This window comes from Anabrus simplex, chromosome 1 (assembly GCF_040414725.1).
Source record: "Anabrus simplex isolate iqAnaSimp1 chromosome 1, ASM4041472v1, whole genome shotgun sequence".
Lineage (NCBI taxonomy): Eukaryota > Metazoa > Arthropoda > Insecta > Orthoptera > Tettigoniidae > Anabrus > Anabrus simplex.
Window position 1 is genome coordinate 1,015,714,946 of NC_090265.1, and position 25,065 is coordinate 1,015,740,010.

At 40.5% G+C, this 25,065-nt stretch overlaps 1 protein-coding gene across 1 annotated transcript in view; it reads right to left on the minus strand.

Moving 5' to 3' along the window:
- Positions 1–25,065, minus strand: part of Su(Tpl) (Suppressor of Triplolethal) — a 471,359-nt gene that overhangs the window by 312,675 nt on the left and 133,619 nt on the right. The gene's annotated exons all lie outside the window — the stretch shown is intronic.

The following is a 25,065-nucleotide window of genomic DNA, read 5'->3' on the forward strand; positions in this document are numbered from 1 at the left end:
CGTAAACGTATTACATTGTGGTATGTTGCCTTGTTTTCTACCATTAAAAACATATTTAATAGTGCCTTTCCGCAAGGCGAGTGAAACGGCCTCTGACGTAAGCGGCGCGCTGTGACGTCACGATCCAGTACCGCATGGAGCTCTACCAGCCGTTGTGCATCAGCCGTTGCTAAAAGCCGATTGTTTATTATTCATGGTCGCGAATAACTTCGATATGACAGAAGAAAGGTTCAAAACAGCACAGTCAGACAATCTACCATGTATAGATGTCATCATTCTTGAAAAATGCGACTTTTGTGGCCGCAGAAATTCGCGGATAACAAGCAAGTTTGTAAGTGGCGTCTTTTATATACGTGCAATGTACTGTAAACCATAGTATTAGGATAACAACGAACCTGGATAGATATCACATCACTTTCAACATTTCCTTCTAGACTGATTCCCCTATTAAAGAATAACATTACTAATGCTGAAAGCCCGAAAATGTAAAGTAAGAAATCGGATTTCAGCACTAACATAAACATATAGGTAGCATTATAGTACTAGTCCGCTTCTGTGGTGTAGTGGTTAATGTGTGCCACTCCCGGAGGCCCGGTTTCGATTCCCGGCTCTGCCATGAAAGTTGAAAACAAATAGTACGAGGGCTGGAACGGGGTCTACTCAGCCTCGGGAGGTCAACTGAGTAGAAGGGTTTCGAATCCCACCTCAGCCATCCTCGAAGTGGTTTTTCGTATTTTCCTACTTCTCCTCCAGGCACCTAAGGCCACGGCCGTTTCCTTCCCTCTTCCTTGTCTATCCCTTCCGATCCTCCCATCCTCCAACAAGGCCCCTGTTGAGCATAACAGGTGAGGCCCCCTGGGCGAGATAATGGCCCTCCTCACCAGTTTCATCACCATACTCAAAGTCTCACGTTCCAGGACAGTGCCCTTGAAGAGGTAGAGGTGAAATCCCTCGCTGAGTCCGAGAGAAAACCAACCCTGAAGGATAAACTGATAAAGAAAGAAAGAAGGAAAGAAAGAAAGATCATAGTACTATAGGGCTATAATCTATCATTCCCAAAAATATATATATTTATGGTTGGGACAACTGGCCTACCCACTTTCGGGGCCCATGAAAGAGAATTAAATATCTTTGTGGAGGGAAAAAGTTAAACATGATAAAGGTAAATATGACTTCATCTAGTTTTCACAAGTCGGGCTGAGTGGTTCAGACTGTTGAGGTGCTGGCCTTCTGACCCCAACTTGGCAGGTTCGATCCTGGTTCAGTCCGGTGGTAGTTGAAGGTGCTCAAATACGTCAGCCTCGTGTCGGTAGATTTACTGGCACGTAAAATAACTCCTGCAGGACTAAATTCCTGCACATCGGCGTCTCCGAAAATCGTAGAAGTAGTTAGCGGGGCGTGAAGCCAGTAACATTAATTACATTTGGCTTTTAACAAGCTGAGCAGATCAGGAAAGAAAAGTGTCCTGGTGACATTTTAGTCGCTCAATACAGGAATGTCTTTGGGTGCTGTGACTTTTTTTTTTTTTTTTTTTTGCCGTTTGCGTTACGTCGCACCGTCACATAATGGCGACGATGGGACAGGAAAGGCCTAGGAATGGGAACAAAGCGGCCGTGGCCTTAGGTACAGCCTTAGCATTTGCCTGGTGTGAAAATGGGAAACCACGGAAAACCATCTTCAGGGCTGCCGGCAGTGGGGTTCAAAACCCACTATCTCCCGGATGCGAGCTCACAGCTGCGCGCTCCTAACCGCACGGCCAACTCGCGCGGTATTTTTACCCTTCGGTTTATTGACTTGGCTTGTATAACCTAAAACTTAGGCTAAGTTGGATTATATTTTAAACACCTACATCACTATTTTCACCTGTGTGCAATTATGTTATTTATTTCATTAATATTATGATAATTATTATAATTGAGCATTGTTAACTTATAAGACTCCAACAGACAAGCATTGGTTTTGTGTAGAGTTATACATTTGTTAAATTCACGTCATTTCCTTTCATGCTGTACACGCCTATTCTTTGTTACATTATAGGGTATGTGCTATTGCACATCGGAACTCTACATCATTTATAAGTTTTCTGCCTCACTGTCTGCGCAGGATTCATTTTAAGTCTAAAATATACCACTCAGATTATTATCCAATGTATAGACCTCGAATTTAACCATACTAGACACTAACGTAAAGTAGAAATACGCGAAGTGTATCCTGCTTCTCACAGCACACTACGTGTTATTTCGTCTGCTAATTCAGTCAACCTGTACGATGACGTCAGGCCAATGAGATCGCGTACTTGCGTGACGTGACATTTTCGTAGATTTTTATCATGTTTGGAGTTATTATTTGTACATTCTGATCACATTTTTGAATTCTGGATGCAATTTTGTATCAGATTAGCATATTTTTAATTAAAACCCCGGATCATGCATGTTCCCTATTACGATGTCCGCAGCTTTGTACTATATTCTACATATCCTACAGAGTTGTATGTGCTAAAACTTCCATTAACTAGTGTAACAGTCGACAAATTTACGAGTTGTCAAAGATTTCACAACCAGACTAAATACTACTACTACTACTACTACTACTACTACTACTACTACAGAATAGAATGAGCATATAGGCCTAATATATCCGTTTAAATTGTCACAACCAAAAGGCGAAGTAGGAGATAATTTTAACGTGACCGAAATGGCCAAAATTATCGCTTATTTATGTTTAACCAATGTGTTGAGGAAAATTTGCTGAATGTATCACATCTTCTTCTCAGATTCACATAAACAACGTTGAAGAATGTACCATAGTAAACTTTCTCCTTTTGTTCCTGTAAAATGGAAATTGAAAATTAAGGTACATTTATCTGCCTAAGTATTCACGATCCAGTAATTAGAATTAACCAAAAAGGTATATATTCAATACAAGACAATACTGGAAAAATTATGCAACAGTTCCAGGTTTTAATATCTTTTCAAAATAGATTTTTATTTGTTCATGGTTCTCAATATAAGTTATAGAATTAAATGGATATAGTATTAACCGTACAATTTGGCAATGCTTTATGGAATACCCTCTGAAAAATATATACCTGTAAGTGGTTCTGTAATCTGAAATTTTTAAAAAAAAGTGCATTAACATTTGATCTAAAAATTCACTATCAATATTGCAGGCAATGAAATTTAACAGAAGGGCCGTAACAAGCTTTTGCAAATAAGTTCGCCAAATATCCTGAAGATCCAGTGTTTTTTTGGGAGAAAATGCACTTTAAAATAATTTAAGCTTGAGTAGGTTCCCATGTACACACCCACCTAAAAAATAAATAAATCCGTACCTTAGCGATTTAACTGTGTATCAACCAAGACCTAATTACAAATCCGCTGTACAATTTAAATACTGCGATTGAAATTAAATCCCTAGATCAAAATTACATTACTACGATCAAATCAGAAAGTACCGATGGAAGAGTTTGGCGACAAACCACTCAAAAATGTGAACATCGAGTACAGGAAGGTTGCATTCATGGCGCAATGCTGCTGCTAGGTGGCATTCGGAATCTAAATAAGATCCTTGATAAGAAAGTTAAGCCTACTTATGAAGTGCGTACGGCGCACACACCTACATGGGGGAGTTCGAAGGCTAAAGCATAAAGGCGACCCTTCATTTAGCAATAGTTAATTTCTTCAATTAATCAAATACTTCCTCTCCGTCTTCCGTGTGGTCCTAGGCACGACGCTGAACAAGCTGCACGACACTGACCTTGTAGAACAGCTGTCGTCTGCTAATGGCACAGACGGGATCACGCGCTTCTCTTACTGCATACAGTCCATAGTGTTCCTGCGTACGTTCAGCGAGACAGATCCACTCTCCAATAATACAACACGAATTCATCACAGAGTATAGTAATAGTATTCAGCCTACATAAGGCTAGCAACTGCCATGGAGCAGCAGGTTCAGTTATCGTTAAGGTCAAGAACAGTATTAAAACAAATTCAAAACAAAGATCTGATATTGAAACGTAATCGTATTGAAACCTTGCTCCAGTGATAAACACTATACTGCAGTGAAAATAGGAAGTGTACATCAGTCTAATCAACAGCTGAAGACCATATCAACCCTGACAAAAATACCAGGGCTCTCGTCTGAGAATATTAATGACTATGGTGAGACATCACGTTAAAAAATCTACAAAGCTGCCGTACACTGATATCATTCGCAACGACATTCATTGAAATGTAAGTTCCTAAATAATTCATTATTGTCATTATTACACTATCGTGGGTGAGTTACTGTAAACTACAAATGAACAGATCGAGGACAGACAGACAGGAAAAAGCATACAAGAAATACAAAATACACTCAAGAAGAGTTTTGCTTTACCTCTGTAAGTAATGTCAATGTACTGCTATTCTGAATATAAAAATACAGAACGAAGAAAGAAAAATGAGAAAATACGCATTGTGTGAGAAGAGTTAGGTACGGACCAAATTTTCCAAAATTTATTACTGTACTTTCATTTATCAACTGATATTATAGTGTATTGATGGATGTGCGGTCTGGTTAAGTGGGTTGTTCAGCACTATGTCAGTCGAAGGAGTAATAAATTATAGTGAAGACGAAGATCAAGTTCTATATCAAGAACCGATGTCACGAACAGTAGAGGCAGGAGATTATTCGTTGCACAGTGACCTGCAACCCGAACTAGCTAATCATCCAAGGATAAAACGAGATAGGGCTGGCACAATGTTAAGGAAGGGGGGGGGGGGGAAATTGGTGCACTAGCTCCACTAGAGTTAATCAGCAAAATGTATGCTCAATATTCTACATCCACGTAATTAAAATAACACTGCATGCACTCATTCATTCATTCATTCATTCATTCACTGTAGCATTCATTATGAAAATAAATGCTATCTTACTTCTCTCTTTTCTAATGACTTAGAAAACAAGTACTCATTTTCAGTAAGTGAGTAGCGCGAAAGTCTGTAGTACCAAAGATAGAAAGGAAGCCTGATGACCCTCAGCACCTTCGCCTGCCAGCAAGGTGCAAGACTAACACAACGTACCGAACATCCTCCTCATAAGCCAGCGCGCACGCGCACTCCTAGTTCAGAGTTCCACGTCGATTAACATACCATTCCCGGCCGTTATTTGTGCTTGAATGAGCGAGGAAAGAATGCCGCAAGTACCCGGTGGTGAAAATCCACGCAAACATCCGTATTGCGTTAAGTGAAATGTAGACATACAAAATGTAATTAGAGGACAACCAGATATTGAGAAAAGAATGTCACATTTTCAGTACTATTGGGTCGATGCATAAGTTCGTGCTTGCCTTTGCTGGCAGGACCTAGTGTTTACAGTGCACTATGTCTTCTGGTACAGGCTAGAGCAATTTTGTTACTTTCATAGATCTGTCTCTTATCCTTGGCTTTGACAATATGAAAGTGACTGAGATACGAGCGATGCTAGTAAAGCCAATCCTTACGCAGCCAGTCCCTGCTATGAATGGTGTGAAAATGTTGCTCATAGGGTCGGTTGGTGTATGCATTTCAGTGGGCTTGGCAGACTGATATGTAATAGCAACTCTGGCTCGGTGAGGGAAGCAACGGGAAACTACCTCACTCATTTCCTTAGTACGCCTCTTCAGTGATGCCTAGGTCATCTATGACAGCTGATGGCAGAGCTGTTGAGGATCCCACCAGCGGAATCGCTGACGGACTAAAAATACAATAAGTTCGTGCGGTTCTTATATTTTATATTTTACTTTATTTTATTTCACTGTCACACACTGTAACTCACAACCACTCAGTGATGTATTCACCTCCACTCTCTATGACCTTCTCCCAACGTTCAGGTAGCAGGTGAATGTCTCACCTGTAGAACTGTTTTGGTTTTGAATGGAAGAAATCCGTTAGCCGTTGGTCAAATGAAGCTTCGTCAGGAAATACTTGTCCCTGAATTTGGTTAGAAAGAGAGCGGAAAAGATGGAAATTTGAGGGGGCAAGGTCAGGCCAATACGGAGGATAAGGAAGAGGTTCCCAACCAAGGTCAGTAATCACACCTTTGGTCAATTGCGCTGTGTGCGGACGAGCGTTATCATGGAGCAGCAAGACTGGTTGTAGTCCTTATCTTTTGTTGCCAACAGCAACGGTAAGTCGTCTTAGCTGGTCACTATACACAGCAGAGGTAATCATTACGTTTTTCGGAAGAAGTTCATGATGACGAATGCCATCTTTGTTTCATCAAACACACAACACAACCTTTTTCTGGGGATGGGCACTGTCCTTGGCACGGGGAGTTGCTTTTTTTTAATGGGCTGAGCCACTCTTTCCTCCTCTTCATGTTGACACACAGGCACCATTTCTCGTCACCGGTGCCAATGTTTGAAAGGAATGCTTCGTGCCATCACAAGCCAACTGGTACCGGGCAAGCAATGACGAAATATGTTTACTCGTTGATTTTTGTTACTGTCACTTTGCACATGAGGTACCCATATACCCAATTTCTGCACCTTGCCCATCGAATGCAAATGGCGTACAACAGTTGACTGATCACATTCAAAAACTTGCGCTATTTCCCGTATTGTTTGACGAGGATTCTCATGAAACAACTTATACAAGCGATTTTCGTAAAAATCTGAAGGTCTTCCAGAACGTGGATTATTAGACAAATCAAATCGTCCTGCACAAAAGCGGGAAAACCATTTTTGTGCTGTTCTTTCAGCAATTGCTTAATTCCCGCACACGTCACAAATTATTCTCGCAGCTCCTGCTGCACTGGATCTTCGGTTACATACAGAGTAAAATGTGTCGGAAATGCCGACTTTTCTCAACTTGACATTCCACATCCGTTTGTCTGAACTATACACAATTAATACGTTCACAATCAATAAAACCCGTGTTTCACAAAACGCAAACTCCAAACTCAATTAAAACAACGGAATAACGATAAGCAATCACTTCACTCCGCATTGTTGCCAATCAAAAAGAATACCACACGAACTTATGCACTGACATTATAATATCTCGTCCATCAACCAAGATCATGAGATAAAACAGTGATGGGCCGGAATCAACCAACGATAGGGCCACGATTATGTAAATGGTGCACACCATAAGCCGGTAATGTTCACGTCAGTAATATGAATACAAGTCTGAGCACGAATACTGTTGCCACAAGCAGGCAAAAATAATAATAATAATAATAATAATAATAATAATAATAATAATAATAATAATAATAATAATAATAATAATAATAATAATAATAATAATAACATACATTATCATTATAGACAGTTATGGCTTTCAGCGTTCAGCCTGCAAACCTCTGTGAATTTACTAAACGTCGCCACAATCCTATATTTGCAACTACAGTAGTGCAGTAGCCCCATTTAGTTCTGTACCTCATATTTAAATCGTTAGAAACTGAGTCTAAACACCACTGCCTTGCTCTTCTCCCACTCCTCTCACCGTCCATTACAGAGTCCATTATTCTCCTAGGTGCGAGTTGGCCGTGCGCGTAGAGGCGCGCGGCTGTGAGCTTGCATCCGGGAGATAGTAGGTTCGAATCCCACTATCGGCAGCCCTGAAGATGGTTTTCCGTGGTTTCCCATTTTCACACCAGGCAAATGCTGGGGCTGTACCTTAATTAAGGCCACGGCCGCTTCCTTCCAACTCCCAGGCCTTTCCTATCCCATCGTCGCCATAAGACCTATCTGTGTCGGTGCGACGTAAAGCCCCTAGCAAAAAAAAAAAAAAAAATTCTCCTAGGTAACCTATCCTCCTCCATTCGTCTCACATGACCCCACCACCGAAGACGATATATGCGTACAATTTCACATCGAGTTCATTCCTAATTCAGAGTTTACCTCCTCGTTCCGAGTACGTTCCTTCCATTGTTCCCACCTGTTTATACCAGCAATCATTCTCGCTACTTTCATGTTTGCTACTTCTAACTTATGAATCAGATATCCTGAGTCCACCCAGCTTTCAATCCCGTAAACAACGTTGGTCTGAAAACAGACCGATGTAAATATAGTTCAGAGCGGGAGCTTCCTTCTTACAGAATACTGTTGATCGCAACTGCGAGCTTACCCCATTAGATTTACTACACCTTGATTGAATATCACTCTATTGCCATCCTAGGAGAACACACAACCTAAATACTTAAAATTATCTACCTGTTCCAGCTTTGTATCACCAATCTGACATTCAATTCTGTTGAATTTCTTACCTACTGACATCAATTTAGTCTCCGAAAGGCTCATTTTCATACCATACTCATTGCACCTATTTTCAAGCAGGCTTTCGGCATAATCAGCCATTAAGACCAAGTCGTAAACATAGGCCAGACTGCTTACTACATTTCCACCTAACTCAATCCCTCCCTGCCACTTTATACCTTTCAGCAGATGATCCATGTAAACTACAAACAGCAAAGGTGAAATATTACACCCTCGTCTAACCCCTGTAAGTACCCTGAACCAAGAACTCATTCTACCGTCAATTCTCACTGCAGCCCAATTGTCAACATAAATGCCTTTGATTGATTTGATAATCTACCTTTAATTCCATAGTTCCCCAGCATGGCGAACATCTTTTCCCTCGGTACCCTGTCATGTGCTTTACCTAGATCTAGGAAACAAAGACAAATGTCTATTCCTCTCGTAACATTTTTCAATTACCAGGCGCATACTGAAATTTTGATCCTGACAGCCCCTCTGTGGTCTGAAACCACACTGGTTTTCATCCTACTTCTTCTCAACTACTGAGCGCACCCTCCCTTCCAAGATGCCAGTGAATACTTTGCCTGGTATACTCATCAATGAGACACTTCGATAGTTGTTGCAATCCTTCCTGTTCCCTTGCTTGTAGGTAGGTGCAATTACTGCTTTTGACCAATCTGAAGATAACTTACCAACACCCCACGCTAATCTTACTACTCTATGCAGCCATTTCTTCCCTGCCTTCCTACTATATTTCACCATTCAGGTCTAATTTCATCTATTCCTGTTGCTTTATGACAATTGAGTTTATTTGCCATCCTTTCCCCTTCCTCAAGCATAATTTAACCATCATTTTCCTCCTCCCTATGACCTTGGTTGTTCGTGACACCACCAGGATGATTTCCTGGGAAGATTTTCAAAATATTCCCTCCACCTGCCCAGAGATTCCCTATGACCTATGAGTTCACCCAAATTACGCAAAACACTGTTCATTTCCTTTTTCCCTCCCTTCCTAAAATTCTTTATTACTGTCCAGAAATGTTTCCCCTGCTGCTTGACCTAGCCTTTCCAGGTTATTACCAAATCTTCCCACGACTTATTTTTGGATTCAACAACTATTTGTTTCGCTCTGTTCCTTCCTTCTACGTGCAATTCCATGTCTGCATCGGCCCTTGTTTGGAATCATTTCTGATAAGCCTTCTTTTTACGTTTACAAGCTGCTCTCACTTCATTCCACTAACATATCCGCTTCCCCCTCACCCCCCCCCCCCCCCCCAATCTTCACACAGAGTCGTTCCCAGGCATTCCATTGATGTTTCTACTACAGCGTCCCTGTATGCCACCCATTCTTTCTATAACCTGAACCTGCTTACTGTCCACTGTTCGAAACTTCTCACTAATTATATCCTTGTACTTCTAATTTCCTCGTCCTGGAGTTTTTCTACCCTTATCCGTTTGCAAACAGATTTCACTTTCTCTGTCCTAAGCCTCGAGATACTGTAGTGAACTACAGATCAGACAGTGGTCTGGACCATCGAAAAATCCCCGAAAAAAACCGTACATTCCTAACAGATTTCCTGAATTCGAAGTCTGTTAAGATGTAGTCTATTATGGATCTAGTACCCTTAGCCTCCCATGTGTAGCGGTGAATTGCCTTATACTTGAAGAATGTATTCGTTACTGCCAAACCCATACTAGCACGGAAGTCCAGCAAACGCTTCCCATTCCCATTATCTTCTATATCTTCCCCGCATTTAACAATCACCCTTTCGTATCCTTCAGTTCTATTTCCAACCTTCGCATCTAAATCACCCATTAGCACAATCCTATCCTTGCTGTTGACTGACTACGATGTCACTCAATGCTTCATATAACTTGTCAACTTCATCCTCATCTGCACCCTCTTCCAAATGCCAAATCTACCTAGATCATTCGCTCATTTACGTGCTTAACAGAAACTATGTTGCCTGCAATAGTATTCCTGATAAACAGTCTTACTCCATACTTTATACTTAATAATCCTATCTCTTCCTCGTTATCTCCCCTTACCCGAATATCACTCCTAGTACGTCCAGATGCATCCTCTTTGCTGACTCGGCCAGTCTTACTTTCTTCCATAAGCCCCATTAACACTGATAGCTCCCCATCGAATTCCATTTCCTTCGCCAAGTTGTTTCCAAGGAGTCCCTCGCCTGTCAAATGAGAGTGGGATTCCGTTAATCCCATAGGTCCGAGGCTTGCTTAAAATGTTCTGAGCTCGGTAAATCCATGAAGCAGGTTGCTACCCTACTTACCCATTGTACAAGTGAGGATCTCTCCTCCAACGGGTGAGGGACCACCGGTGGATTGTATAGTCCGAGCCGCCTAAGCACAAGGAGGTCCGTTACTCAGAATTTGCTCAAGATGCCCACTCCTATTCCATAGCAACTGGTATCCCGACTCTCAGGACCACTTACTAGGCCATTCAGCCGTTGCCCATGGTTCACGAACTAGGACGTAACCCACGCCATGAACCATTAATAATAATAATAATAATAATAATAATAATAATAATAATAATAATAATAATAATAATAAATTTTTTATTTTCCATTTCTTCTCTTGCTGGCAAAAAAGGGGAAATTATTCGTTCTAAAGACTAACCATACATAATACGCAGCCCATATGCGAAATAATGCGTTGTTACTGCACAACTAAAACTCAGAAAAAATGCCCAAGCATGAATCAATGTATTCTTATAATCATTATTCGGCGTTTTCCCGTTAAGATGCGGCGTCCGCCGGAAATCTTCATCCGGTCTACGGCAAGGGGTACCATATAGGCCTATGTCACTATTGTGAACAGTTCCAGAAGCTATGGATAGATAGGTGGACTGGAGTTAAGTACCGAAAATCAATAACCAATGAGATATCACATTTTAACCGTCGCATACAGAACACAAGGATAGTGCAACAGCGTTAACTCAATGTCAGGTCATTACGCAGCAATACGAATTTGCTTGATTAGGACTGCTGGTGGACTCTCAACTACCACTGAAACTTCTACATTGAAACTACCGACCACACTTCGATATTTCTTCCCCTATACAAGTTCTAACAGAAGAATGTGTTCTATCAGGTACGCTGCCCTAACATTTTACCTACTGTCACACATTCATAAACTTAACGATCCTCTTCCGAAAATTCTGCACTACGATACTACAAAATATAATTGTTTACGTGTAATTTCAGAAAATTCAACTTCTTGCGATAACGAACCTCAAGTGTGACATTGCTTTCCCTTATCCATGCTAGGAATCCTAACTATCCGCTCTCTCCTCGTCACTTCTGTTCCCTTGCGACTCCAACGTTACTGCGTTTGCGTCATTAGTGGATATTTTACATTAGCCATACCTTCATTCTTAGAAGGGAGAGAACTGCTTCATTCTCCCTCCGTTATATAATGAGAGGGCTAAAAATCCAGCTTCCCCCTAAGAAGGTAAATACACCTTTCGCAAGGTTACATTTAGTAAAATTAATTTAATTTATAGCTCAGCAGCTATAAAAGCTACTGAACATTTTGCATGCGTAACATACATCCATAACGTTTTATTAAATAATGTCCAGAAGTTTAAAAAGCCAGTAAGCTTTAATTTTTTTTAAACATTTGAGAAAAAAATTGCAACTAAATGGGGCTTACATTATAAATCAAACGAATATTCGATATTTTGCTGAGAACATTATTAAATCAATTAACACTCCCAGAACTTCACGCTATTCCTTCATATTCTTAATAGCATTTTTCATACCAAATGTTTCTCATTTTTGCACTGCAAATGACTCTTTAAACGTTAAATTATTTGCGTCAAAGAAATAAAATACACTAGTGAACCATTACGTTACAATCCTGATGCAAATACGAAGGTAAAGGGAACAGGCAAAATGGCGCACAGCAACTTCAGGCAGAATAAATATATGAAAAAATGTCACCGAAACTCAGGTCAACTTAAATTTAGAAGGCATGAAGTTGCAATGGTCACGTATCAGAACGTTGAGATGGAACAGATATTGTTTAAAAAAATAACTGAAACCTAGTTAATTATTTACTGGAAGGAAAAAAAATTGTATTACGTAGAAAACATCGGGGAGGAAGGAGGACCGAATATGTCGTCACTGCGGATCGAAAGAACAATTTAAATATAAATTGAAGAAGAACTGCGTGCTATATAGCATAGAAAAAGAAATAGAAATACGAAAAAGATCCGATATCTTCAAATTCGGATGCCGGCTGAAGATGATATCGAGACCGCTAGAGAAGAAGCGAGAGGGCAAAATTCCGTACTTCAGGCAATATAGTACATAGAAGAGAACTCGGATTAGCAATTGAAATCCGTATTAGCCTGCGAAAGATATATTTACTAATAAGAAGCTGTAACCAGACAGTAATAGATACGCAATTTCAAGTAGCAACAATAATAGTATATTAAGAGGTTAAATGAATATTTTTAATATGTATTCTGCCAAACCAATGTCGATTTCTACTTTCATCAACAACTGTAACATCATGGAATCCGCTTAAGCTGAGGGAGATGATTAGCTAGCATGCCATAACGAAGCATAGCAGCATAATGCACTGGGATCAGAGGTGACGTCCGGAAATGCGGTAACCGGCCGCATGGAGCACATGTAACATCTGAGAAGGAGGCAGTTCCAGAGGAGTGACGAGATACGAGATAAGTTCCTTGTTTAAAGGCATTTATACCATTAGGTAGAAATATTTTCTTTCAACAAAATTCTCAGTCAGATTTATTATGCGCCAAAATTCCAACCAACAATAGCAGATCTCGCTCATAAAAATCACGAATATTATTTATTTTAATTGATATGTATACTGACATGTGAAGTGATATGGTTATGTTGATGCTTTTAGCGAGTATATTACATATCAATACACGATACCAATCTACTTGGAAAGGCTATTCAGTTATGATTTAGGAAACATCGGAAAGAATGGATGTCATGTAAGACGTAGATGAACTCTAGGAGGCAATTATATTGACAAACATGACCACGCCTATAAGAATTAAAGGAAGAGATGGATCCTACCTGAATTATATGAGTATTGCAGAAGTAATATCGTCGAGGGAGAATATTATCCAACAAATGAGATTTTATACGCAGGAATAATGAAATGAGAAGAATAATGGCTAAGAAGAGATAGATTTGAATTATGTATTAGTGGAAATATTGAGATTTAAGTGTTTGTATTTCGAGGGGTTATATGTAAGAAGATATTACGAAGTTGTATAATATATATCGATAGAGGATCGTATTGGATAACTATTACAGGGTTAGGCTCATGTTGAGAAGAGTGTATTAGCAAGAGACCAGTTGATCTTATGTAAAAATTGAAATACATAGTGACATATTAGGAGGAGTTAGCCTCCGCATGCATAATGGTGTAGGTGTAAGGATACATAAGAGTAATCGACGTATTTGGGGATCTTTCTTCCCCAAACGATCCGTAGATTGAGATACTGAGTTAATTCAAATGAATGGCACGGCGGAATATGAAATGAGGTTAGATTATAATTGATGGTGAAATAATAATAATAATAATAATAATAATAATAATAATAATAATAATAATAATAATAATAGCCCGCCTGGTGGCCATGATCGTTAAGGCGCTGAAGTCTAAAAACGGTCTAACACCGAGGTTAGCCGGTTCGAGTCCCGTTGGTCGAAAAAATTTTCACCATCAGAATGTTGGCCGGCAGGGTAGGGGAGGTGGTGGTATACAATTTGTAATCACTAGATTGCGTGCCAAAAGCCTGGATTAAATTCCAAACCTCTCCGCAGTGCTCATATGGAGTGAGGGCATATGACGCTGTTGATGGTGATTCGTCCGTCGGATGGGGACGTTAAGCCTTGAGCAGACCCCTTGGTGCTATTCGACAGGAGTAGGCTATGTGCCGGCACCGGGTTTCACCCTCTCCCTACTATCATATATCACGTCATTCATTTCATCTCTCATGAACTCCTCTGATGAGGTTGACGTCAGGAAGGGCATCCGGTCATAAAAAAAACCGCCACGACAAATTCATCTCACCTCATACCCGACCCCGTAGGGAAACGGGACAAGGGTTGGACAAACAATAATAATAATAATAATAATATGACTGTTTGGCACATTCGTTTACTATACTAGTTGATTAATGAAAGGTAGATTTAGCTTGTTTATATTTGCTAATATCACTGATTAATTTTAATATATAGGAGAAATATAATAATATTTCATTTCTAATAACATTTTTTAAATATGGCAATAAATTTTGTCCATATGAAGGAAACTTATCAAATATCTCGAATCTCACAATTAAAACAAGGTCATAAGAAGAAACCCAAACACTATGTGTGAAATAATAAAATTGGACATGATGGGGCTCCAATTATGAAGTTAGATGAAAACTAACCAAACTACATGAATTATATTTTCAGTAGGGCATATTATTCATAACGTTAAACTTAATTTTTCCTGACAGAGGAGTCGAATTGTGATTTAGATGCTACAAGATGGTATTATATAATTCAATGTCATGAAGTTCAGTATTGGATGGTTAAGTTTATATCCTAAAGGAAATCCCATTTCAATTATGAGTCAATAAGGAAGATGGTATCACAGTTGATCACCAGGTGTTTTTTTTTTTTTACTTTGTATAGAAGCACATTGGTTTTTTCCCGAGATTATCCGAATCCACTTAACTTTTCTTCAGATTAGCATGCCAATAAATTAGTAAATTACTATAAATGATAAGTTGGATTTATTATTTGTATAAGATAGGATAAGATATGTAGAGTTAAGGTCACAATCATTTGCGTCAAGGGTTATTGATACTCAATGTCGAATGGAGACCTCCACCGACAAGAATATGATTTACTGAGCGATACTTAAGAGGGCTGGAAGGCGATCTTTCTCTGAACCTACAACGAATAAATAGAATATTGCTGAAATAAATTTCTTCCCAAGATGCTACCGGGATTATCTTCACTCCGACTTCGACGCAGGTGGGGTAGACTACCATGTAAAACTCCCGGCAAATATTTTCAATATCTGTTTAAACTATGGTAGAAACCGGTGTAAGAACGCTACTTTTTTTGCTATTTGCTTTATGTCGCACCAACACAGGTCTTATGGCGACGATGGGACGGGAAAGGCCTAGGAGTGGGAAGTAAGCGGCCGTAGGCTTAATTAAGGTACAGCCCCAGCATTTGCCTGGTGTGAAAATGGGAAACCAAGGAAGGTGTAAGAATGGAAGTTGCGGAAAATTAGCTAGGCCTAGAAACATACGAGAGAGTGGGACATTGCAGGTCACACTGAAGTTTACAAATGTCTCCTAGTTCGAAAGATGCACAAACATTTCTTCTGAAGAAGAGGTTCTCTCTTTCGCCAGATAAAAGAAGAAAATATGTTCTATATTTTAAAAAAATATGAAAGATGCAATGTTTCTACCTACCACCACCACCACCACCACCACCACCACCACTACTACAGTAGGGACAGTGAATTTTCAATGAATGTTTCCGTACCAAGAAGGCAACACGTTATTGGTTATGTTATTGATTATTGACATTATGTCACGACAGCACATAAACTGGTGAATCATGAAGTTATGAGCTAATTAGAATAATTCAATGAATGAAATACTTAAGTATTTTACTATTTAATAAACCTCAAGGGGATTTGCTGTACTGAACTGCAACGGATTCTGTAGGCTACGGGCGTTCTGCGCACCAAGGTAAACGAGTCTGGCTGGGGCTGCAAATGTTGCGAAGTGGGTTACTGGTACACTCACTGCGAACATTGAGTACGAGGCCCAGCTAGTAACGGCACGCAGCCCAATCAACAACAGTCATAAACAAGCATACAAACGTGGCCAATTATTATGTTAGTAACAATAACAGGGTGGTCAACGATATTCTTGAATTAATACAGTATAAAAACCGTCGTGGTACCCTATAATAGTTGTTTACGAGGTGTCACAGTCAAGGTCATCGCTTACAAGGCCAAGCCATGAAGTACCGGAGCGCCAGATCACTGCCGGGCAGGCGCATATGCTAACAATGATAAGGATAATATGAAAAAGAGAATAAGTCTATGTCAGTTCTAATGGTGAGTTTCCGATAACGATCTCTTTCGGGGTAAACTGCCAAAGACCACGAGGTAGTGGACACAATACCAAAAAATTATAGTACGCCAATCGATATAGTATTCTTCAAAGTAACAACGATGCTATTTCCTTGGGATATCGCCCAAGGTATATAATTAGTAATTACTATTCGCAGCAGTTTCCTAGTGCTGACAACGAAATAACGAGGAAAACTCTTCGCTTGAGACGTGTGAAGAGAATTCCGGTAGGAACCTCGTAATAAGCCATTCTGTATAAAAAGCAAGGTTTACAATGGTTTAGTAAACTCTACAGAGCAGTGGCATGTAAAAGCTCTTGTGTTTAAACGACAAAATTATTATTTAGAACTCTGTTATATATCGCCCAACAACAGCGATCTGGTTTACTCTGGAATCTGGTAAAACAGAACGTTGAAGCTGACGCGAATGTAGCCAGAATGGCGTCAAATTAAAATGCCTGTGCAGGGTAGTCGAGACCATACGATTCTTTTTCTTTATTTTTATTATTCGTGCCATAAAATGCGTCGTCATTACATAGTCCTAAAATGCCAACGAACTGAAACGTGACCGAAGCCATAATTTTGAGTTCGACCGTTAGTTTCATAAGCCGAGCGTAACTGTAATAAATAATGAATTCTCGAAGTAACGAAATTAAAGCTACTTGATAGCCAGCGGTAAAACGTAAACCAAGCCACCACTGTCACATGAAGTAACCCTCTCCCCCTTCACTTGCAATGAAATTACAAGAGCACATGAGCAACACGATTTTCACTTTGTATCCGAATTTTACCGCTATGATTTTTCGTTTGGATCATCAGCTGCTAGCGTATTTACTGGTTACGATCCCAACTATGCAACTATTCTTAAATGCCAACCGAATATGTTGGAATTAGATTCCAAATCTTGCGGAAAGAAAGCGAGCGCCTAGCTAAAGGAGATAATCTAGCCAATGACTCCAATGTATGCAAAAAACGGTAATTAATCGTCCACACAGCGCATACGATGTAGGTAGATCCGTAGTTAGGCATTATTATGACCTGGGAAAATATCTGATAATTGCCGCCCCTAAATAAAAAAGTCACGAGTTTTCTAACAGTTCATTACTTTTTCTTTAAGTATTATGTTATTTATTGTATCTGCCTTTAAAGGACCAAACAAGGTAATGAGGAACTAATGTGGCTGCCCTAAAGGCAAGCCGCGTCAGGCCGTAAGTAATGCTGTACGTTATATTTGATCAGGTCCATATAAAGCGTGCCTTTTAAGGGCATAGTTACGCCTATCTAATCGGGATGCCTGGTAACTGCCCAAGTCCAGTCCGATTACATTTTCGTTTAGTGTTCATGAGGCATAGTAATGCGAAGTTGAAATACACTGGCCTAAAGTATATTTCCCAATTTTACTGGCTTGTGAAAAAAAAAAAAAAAAAAAAAAAAAACTTTCATAAACCATAAACGTAAAAAGCAAAAGCAAAGTCATCTCCGTACAAGCAGCATCAGTTCAAACGTAATACAGGGCAACCTTACAAAAAAACTGAAATCTATTATGCTCCTGGGAAAAATTTTCCAGATGAGGTGTTTAATAACATATTTCAATATTGTTTTCAGCGTCCTCATATTCTCAACAAACGTCTTGAAAGTTTTTCGTAACCCCAGTTATATTTGTTGCCGGCCCCGTCGTGTAGGGGTGGCGTGCCTGCCTCTAACCCGGAGGCCCCGGGTTCGATTCCCGGTCAGGTCAGGGATTTTTACCTGGACCTGAGGGCTGGTTCGAGGTCCACTCAGCCTACATGATCAGAATTGAGGAGCTATCTGACGGTGAGATAGCGGCCCCGATCTAGAAAGCCAAAAATAACGGCCGAGAGGATTCGGCGTGCTGACCATACGACACCTCGTAATCTGCAGGCCTTCAGGCTGAGCAGCGGTCGCTTGGTAGGCCAAGGCCCTTCAAGGGGTGTAGTGCCATGGAGTTTAGTTATATTTGTTAATAATACAATTTCAATTTTGTTGTACGTACATGTCTTTCAAGTGCCCTTATGACTGTACAAGCATTGAAATTGCTTGCAAAAGACGTTCCATTTACGAAATTTTGAGCCCTTTCACGTTACAATGAACAACAGTCTTTTGAAGTCTTATCCGTACAATGGCTATCAAGATCCTGCTAACAGTAACAGTCAACAAGTCAACACAATTTTTCGTTTTCTTTACCCCTTTCACATTCTTCAATTCGTGTTTGCAGAACAATATTTTGCGATACCTTTGCTATATCGGCGATCTGTGCAAAAGTGGCTTCTGGTGATATATCTACTGAAGAAAAGAGGCAGGAGAATAGTCCTAGAAGGGAAAATGAGTTGAAGAAGTTACATGTATTGCAAGCTTACCCTGTAGGGAGAGTCATTACGACAGGGAAGATAACTATAGTGCTTTCATTGAAAAATATGAAACTGGAGAGAATATTGCACTTAAAGTTTCTAAGCAGTGGTTTAATAACATTTTCAAGACTGAACTTATTATCGTTTGGGTTTTCTCGTGTTGATGGCACAAAACTGGTAAAAAATCGACAATGAAGCTTCCACCAATCCTCATGAAAAGAAGTTGATTATCAAATTTTACACCATGCCAAGCTAAGGGGACACAGAAAATGACGACTGCAGACAGAAAAGCAGCAAAACTGTCTTCCTCCGAAGTGTGTGTTATTTCATACGATTTACAGAAACAGATGTATCTACCTGCTTTGACTCACGCCCAGATGTACTACAGTAGACGGTTAGTGTACGTTAACTTTGGTATTCACCTCGAAGACAATGGTAGTGCATTCATGTGCTTATGCGAGGAAACTGCAGGGAAGCGGGGATGCAATAAAATAGGAAGGACCAAGCAAGTGGCCGCATGGTTTGGGTCACGTAGCTATCAGCTTGCATTCGGGAGATAGTGGGTTCGAACTCCACTGTCGGCTGCTCTGAAGATGGTTACCTGTGGTTTCCCATGCTCACACCAGGCAAATGTCTGCTCATTCTGCCACGGAAAAACCGTAATAAAACCCAAGATGTTTGTTGTCATATTTGGGTAAAGGCGGTAGGTTACAATTGTTCATTACCGTCTGGCCCTCGCAGCTACTCATCGACAGCGGTTCTATACTGTACACTCCGTTTTGTTATGAAGACGGCCATGTCTGAGAGGCCCGGTAGAAGTTTTCCGAGCTGACGCCTAAAGGCGACCTGTGCGTCTGTGAGGACAGTGCCAGTTAACTTGAATGTACAGTAAGTTAATTACTGCAGGATTTTTAAAAATCCTTGCTTTAGTTTAAATGCTTTAACATACAGAATGTAGTGGCAGAAGCAGTTCCAAGACCAAGAAATTATTTATTTGCAATATGATTTACGAAACAGGTCTTATGGCGACGATGGGATAGGGCTAGGAGTGGGAAGGAAGCGACCGTGGTCTTAAGGAAGGTACAACCCCAGCATTTGCCTGGTGTGAAAATTGGAAACCACGGAAAACCATCCTCAGAACTGCCGACAGTGGGGTTCGAATCCACTAGCTCTCGAATAGCTGATAGCTACGTGACCCAAACCGCACATCCACTTGCTCGGTAGACTATTAACTCAAATGACATGAACCACGAACACCAATTCCATTTTCCAACCGTTGACAGCTCTTACAGAACTATGGTATAGGCGAACGTCACTTTTCATCTTACGGCCCTCTATGACAAACAATATGTATAGTTCCCTTCGCTTCACTATTACTCGCACACTTTTTAGTGATAGATGGACACCATAGTCAAGACCGACTCCAATCCTCCGACCGTAACATTAAAAAAACAGGGCAGCCGAAGTAGCCGAACTGCTGGTATTGGCTAGCACGGAAATATCACGTATATACATTATACAAACGGCGGTAATTTAACATGATGCATGTAACATCATAGGGAAAATAACTTTTTCACGTATGAAAATGCTTCGCCAACAAGTACGCACCACATATAATCAACTAGAATCACATATATTCTACTAGAAAAGAGAAAAACAAGCTGATTATTCACAAATTTCAATTAGTGAAATCACATTTTAAATCTCTTTGCTGGATGGATGAAAATATACGATAAAACTGTTTAAAATGATATTTATAACATAACTTTGAATGTTTAAAAATATATTTAAGTGCGAAATTCCTCAACTTATTCGATCTCATGAGAACTACGAAACATAATGTTACCTTAGTTTTGAAATGGTGGACAACTTCTAATGTTCAGCACCCAATGAAAGGGAAGTACACCCAAAATAATGTTATTGGCTTTACGTACCACAAACTACTTTTTTACGGTTTTCGGAGACACCGAAGTGACGGAATTTAGTCCCGCAGGAGTTCTTTTACGTGCCAGTAAATCTACCGACACGAGGCTGACGTATTTGAGTACCTTCAAATACCACCATACTGAGCGAGAAGGCGAGCGCCTTAACCGTCTGAGCCACTCAGCCCAAGTACACCCGAAATGATTAATTTAACCCAATGAACGGCCGTGATAATGCTAACGTAATGTTGATATATGGCATAGGAGCACTTCACACAATGATGGTACCCTTAGCAATGAAACGTTCAGGCACTAAAGATATCATCGATTTTTACCCATCAAAAAACACGAGTGGAAGAACTCCATTGAATCTAAATACTGATGTCTAACCTACATGTACAAGCTTCAATTTGGCGTAGTCTGCTTGATAACATAACCACAGCATGAATCGGAAGGTATTGGTAGCGTAAAACCCTGCATTACAAACCCAGCTAATGCCTCCAAGTCATTATTTCTTCTGTGTAACAGTATACAGATTGCTCCATCTGTCACACTTGAGCACTCCAAGATCCAGCCAAATATTTCCGCAAGCAAGCACAGATTATTGCAAAATCCTCTTGCATCTAAATCACTCGACACTGACAGTTCAGATTTCATTTCCATTCAGTTGGCAGTATTAGCGGAACCGGGAGAGCTCCCTCCTTACTCCTCAATCCCGCACACAAATCTATCCCAAGCAGTTCATAAGCTCAAGAAATACACGGCTATGGCACCACGCGCAAGGCTTTAACCTCGCTCTCATTCCACAGATTCCGCTCTGCAGCAATCAAGAGCGACTATTTGGGGTCGCCACGAGCTTCTCTATTATCCTAGTGTTTCTCCCGCAACCTTCGGAGATATCCATTTTGCAGCTTATCTACAATTTTTGAATTTTTTCGCAAACTCCGATCTAGTTGTGATATTCCCAGATTTTGATTTCAAGTTTTAATCGACGTGGCTGATCCAGTCCACTTCACACCAAGAACAGTGTTCTATATGTCTTTTCAAGATAGTTTAATCCTGATGTAAACATGGCATGTCCACGCCTCTGCCAAAGAAAGAGTTGTGATTTGCTGAGCGTTTATTAAACACATTCACAATGCACTGCCTATGGTCACTTCTGAGCGGTTTTCCTCTTTTGTGCTTCACTACACGCGATGGTCCTACCTCTTGCTACATTTCTCTCACTAAGAATACCAACTCACTGACTGCTGGAAGATGCAACACCTTATCTTCACGCTGTACAGCTTGGGACATTCCCTCACTACGAGAAGACTTCCTTTATTACACCACGCCTTGCGCCTACATTTCTCGTTATTTAATCACTATTTTATAAAAGAAGCATATGTATATACCGGTATATATGGCAACCATATTTTAATTTGATTACGTACTCTTCCAAACTCTTTAAATGTAATAAACTAAACTAAAATAAAACTACTGCGACGTACTACTTTTCTTCCAGCTCGCATATAGTCGAGTGAGTGCGACGGTTGCTTCTCCAATCAACTACGTCATGTCCACGAGCAAAGGCAAAGTGCTCCGCCTATTTGTTTACATCAGGATTAAACTCTCGTGAAAAGCGGTATAGCGCAAATATAGCCGAAGATGTACTCTATTAGCGCACGCGGCGCACGGCCATTTTTACGTTTATCACTTTCGCGTGCTATAGGGTCTGATGTCGGGACAGGAGAGTTGTCTCAGATGAGGGAGCATGACCTAACGAAGAAACTATGATGATGACGATGATGCTTGTTGTTTAAAGGAGCCTAACAGCTAGGTCATCGACCCCTAATGGTATGAGGTGTAACGAAATAAAAATTAAAACTTCGAAATGTATCCACCGACTAGAATCTACAACGAATGAGAAAATTATCGTAAGACAAACACAATCAGTGGATCCAATTCACAATGTCTGAATTAACTGGGGTGCTGTTTATAATTTAAAGGGGTCTAAAATCCAGGTAACCGGCCCCTCACAATGATGCTGTCCGACTCGTTGACTGGTCAGCGTACTGGCCTTCGATTCAGAGGGTCCCGGGTTCGATTCCCGGCCGGGTCGGGTATTTTAACCTTCATTGGTTAATTCCAGTGGCTCGGGGGCTGGGTGTTTGTGCTGTCCCCAACATCCCTGCAAGTCACACACTACACATAACACTATCCTCCACCACAATAACACGCAGTTACCTACACATGGCAGATGCCGCCCACCCTCATGGGAGGGTCTGCCTTACAAGGGCTGCACTCTGCTACAAATCCACACGAAATTATAGAATGGTACTTATCACAGGTAAGGTAGATTCATGGTGTTTCTTGTATGGTGGTATTAATCACAAGTAATGTAAACTCATGGTATGTCACACACAAATGGCACCACTCACAGGCAGCACAAACCCATGGCGTTTCACACATAAGGGCACCACCCACAAGCAACGCAGACCCATGGTGCTCCTCACCTAGGTGTACTAATCACGAGCGCCGCTATTCCCGTGGTGTTCCTTACTTGGTGGAACTGATCACAGGCCACGTATACTCATGGGGTAGCTCACATAGTGGTACTAATCATTTTTTTTTTGCTAGTTGTTTTACGTCGCACCGACAAAGATAGGTCTTATGGCGACGATGGGACAGGAAAGGGCTAGGAGTGGGAAGGAAGCGGCCGTGGCCTTAAGGTACAGCCCCAGCATTTGCCTGGTGTGAAAATGGGAAACCACGGAAAATCATTTTCAGGGCTGCCGACAGTGGGGTTCGAACCTACTATCTCCCGAATACTGGATACTGGCCGCAATTAAGTGACTGCAGCTATCGAGCTCGGTGGTACTAATCATAGGCAATGCAGACCCATGGTACATCACACATTATGGTAACGCCCACAGACAACACAATCTCATGGTGTTCCTCACAAGTTAAGAGTAGTAACTTCAACACAGACCAATGGTTTTCTTCAAATAGTGGTACTAATCACGGGGGTGAGCCAAACTCGTGGTGTTTCTCACATAGTAGTACCAACCGCAGGCAACGTACACCCATGGCGTTGTACAGAAAGTGGTACTACTCATAGGTAACGCAGACCATACCGAACACTGTGGAACGGATCAATGGAATGCACATGATCTCTTTCACAAGTAACACTCAGACCCATAATGTTCCGCACAGAATAGTACTGCTACTATATAACGTAGACCCTCGGAAGGTGGTACTAGTCGCAAGTAACGTCGACCCATGGTGTTCCGCGCATAATAGTACGAATCACAAGTAATCGCATGGATCGAATGTCATCATCCCTTGGTCGCCCCTTTTAGTCGCCTCTTACGACAGGCAGGGAAAACCGTGGGTGTGTTCTTCGTCTGCGTCCTCCACCCACAGAGGGTACGAAGAAACGATACGCGCAGTGCTTACGTAAATTCATTTTCCTATAGAGAATGTCGCGAAGGACATTCTATCTCTAAACATATTTAAGCACGGTCAACAGAGGATTAGAATCAAAGGACAATAACAAGAAGTGATCCAGGCCAGCTTACTGTACGTTGGTAAATGTGCTTGAAAACATTTTTGATAGCACGTCGGTTGACAAAGTAGGCGATCCAGTCGGTGCCTTCCTGTGTAGCGATATAGAACTGGACAATCTAAGGGGTCATTCATACGAAACTCAACCGGGGAAAGGACAATACTGTACACGTACAAGACTTCCGACCAGGGAGGGAAAAAAAAAAAAAACTAATTTTAAACGTCAAACCCTCTTCTTTAAGGAAGATACTTCCTCAAAAGTATATTAATTCTAACAAATGCATTTAAAAAAGGACAAAAGCACAACAGCCCTGATGATAATTTTTTACAAATGCATTACAGAGCACAAAAAGTTACAAAAATTACGCGAAAACAAAATTACTATATGAAAATAACAAATACGTGATTTGCAAGAAATTACACAAAATAAAAAAACACAATGAAAATTATAAAAGAGGTACATAACTATTACTACAAAAAGAAGAAGAAATACCAGTAAATAAATGCATCTCTGTGTGCGACCATTCTATATACACAAACGGACATTAAGTGTTCACACATCAGTGGAGACATTGACATACTGTATGCACATATTGGCAATAATAATGGCTTTTTAAATAGATATTTAACAGAAATAAATTTTGTTTATAACTGTGTATTGAGTTACAGAATATAAAAACTTAAAAGAACGGATTTACCAAAAAATACACTCTTCTAGACGTTTTATGGGTGGACAAAATGTTCCTACACCGCCTTAAACTAAACCATTTGTGTACGGTTTAGTAACGTGTGTGCATTCCCTTGTTGCGGAATAACACTTCTCAATCTGTTGGGAACTG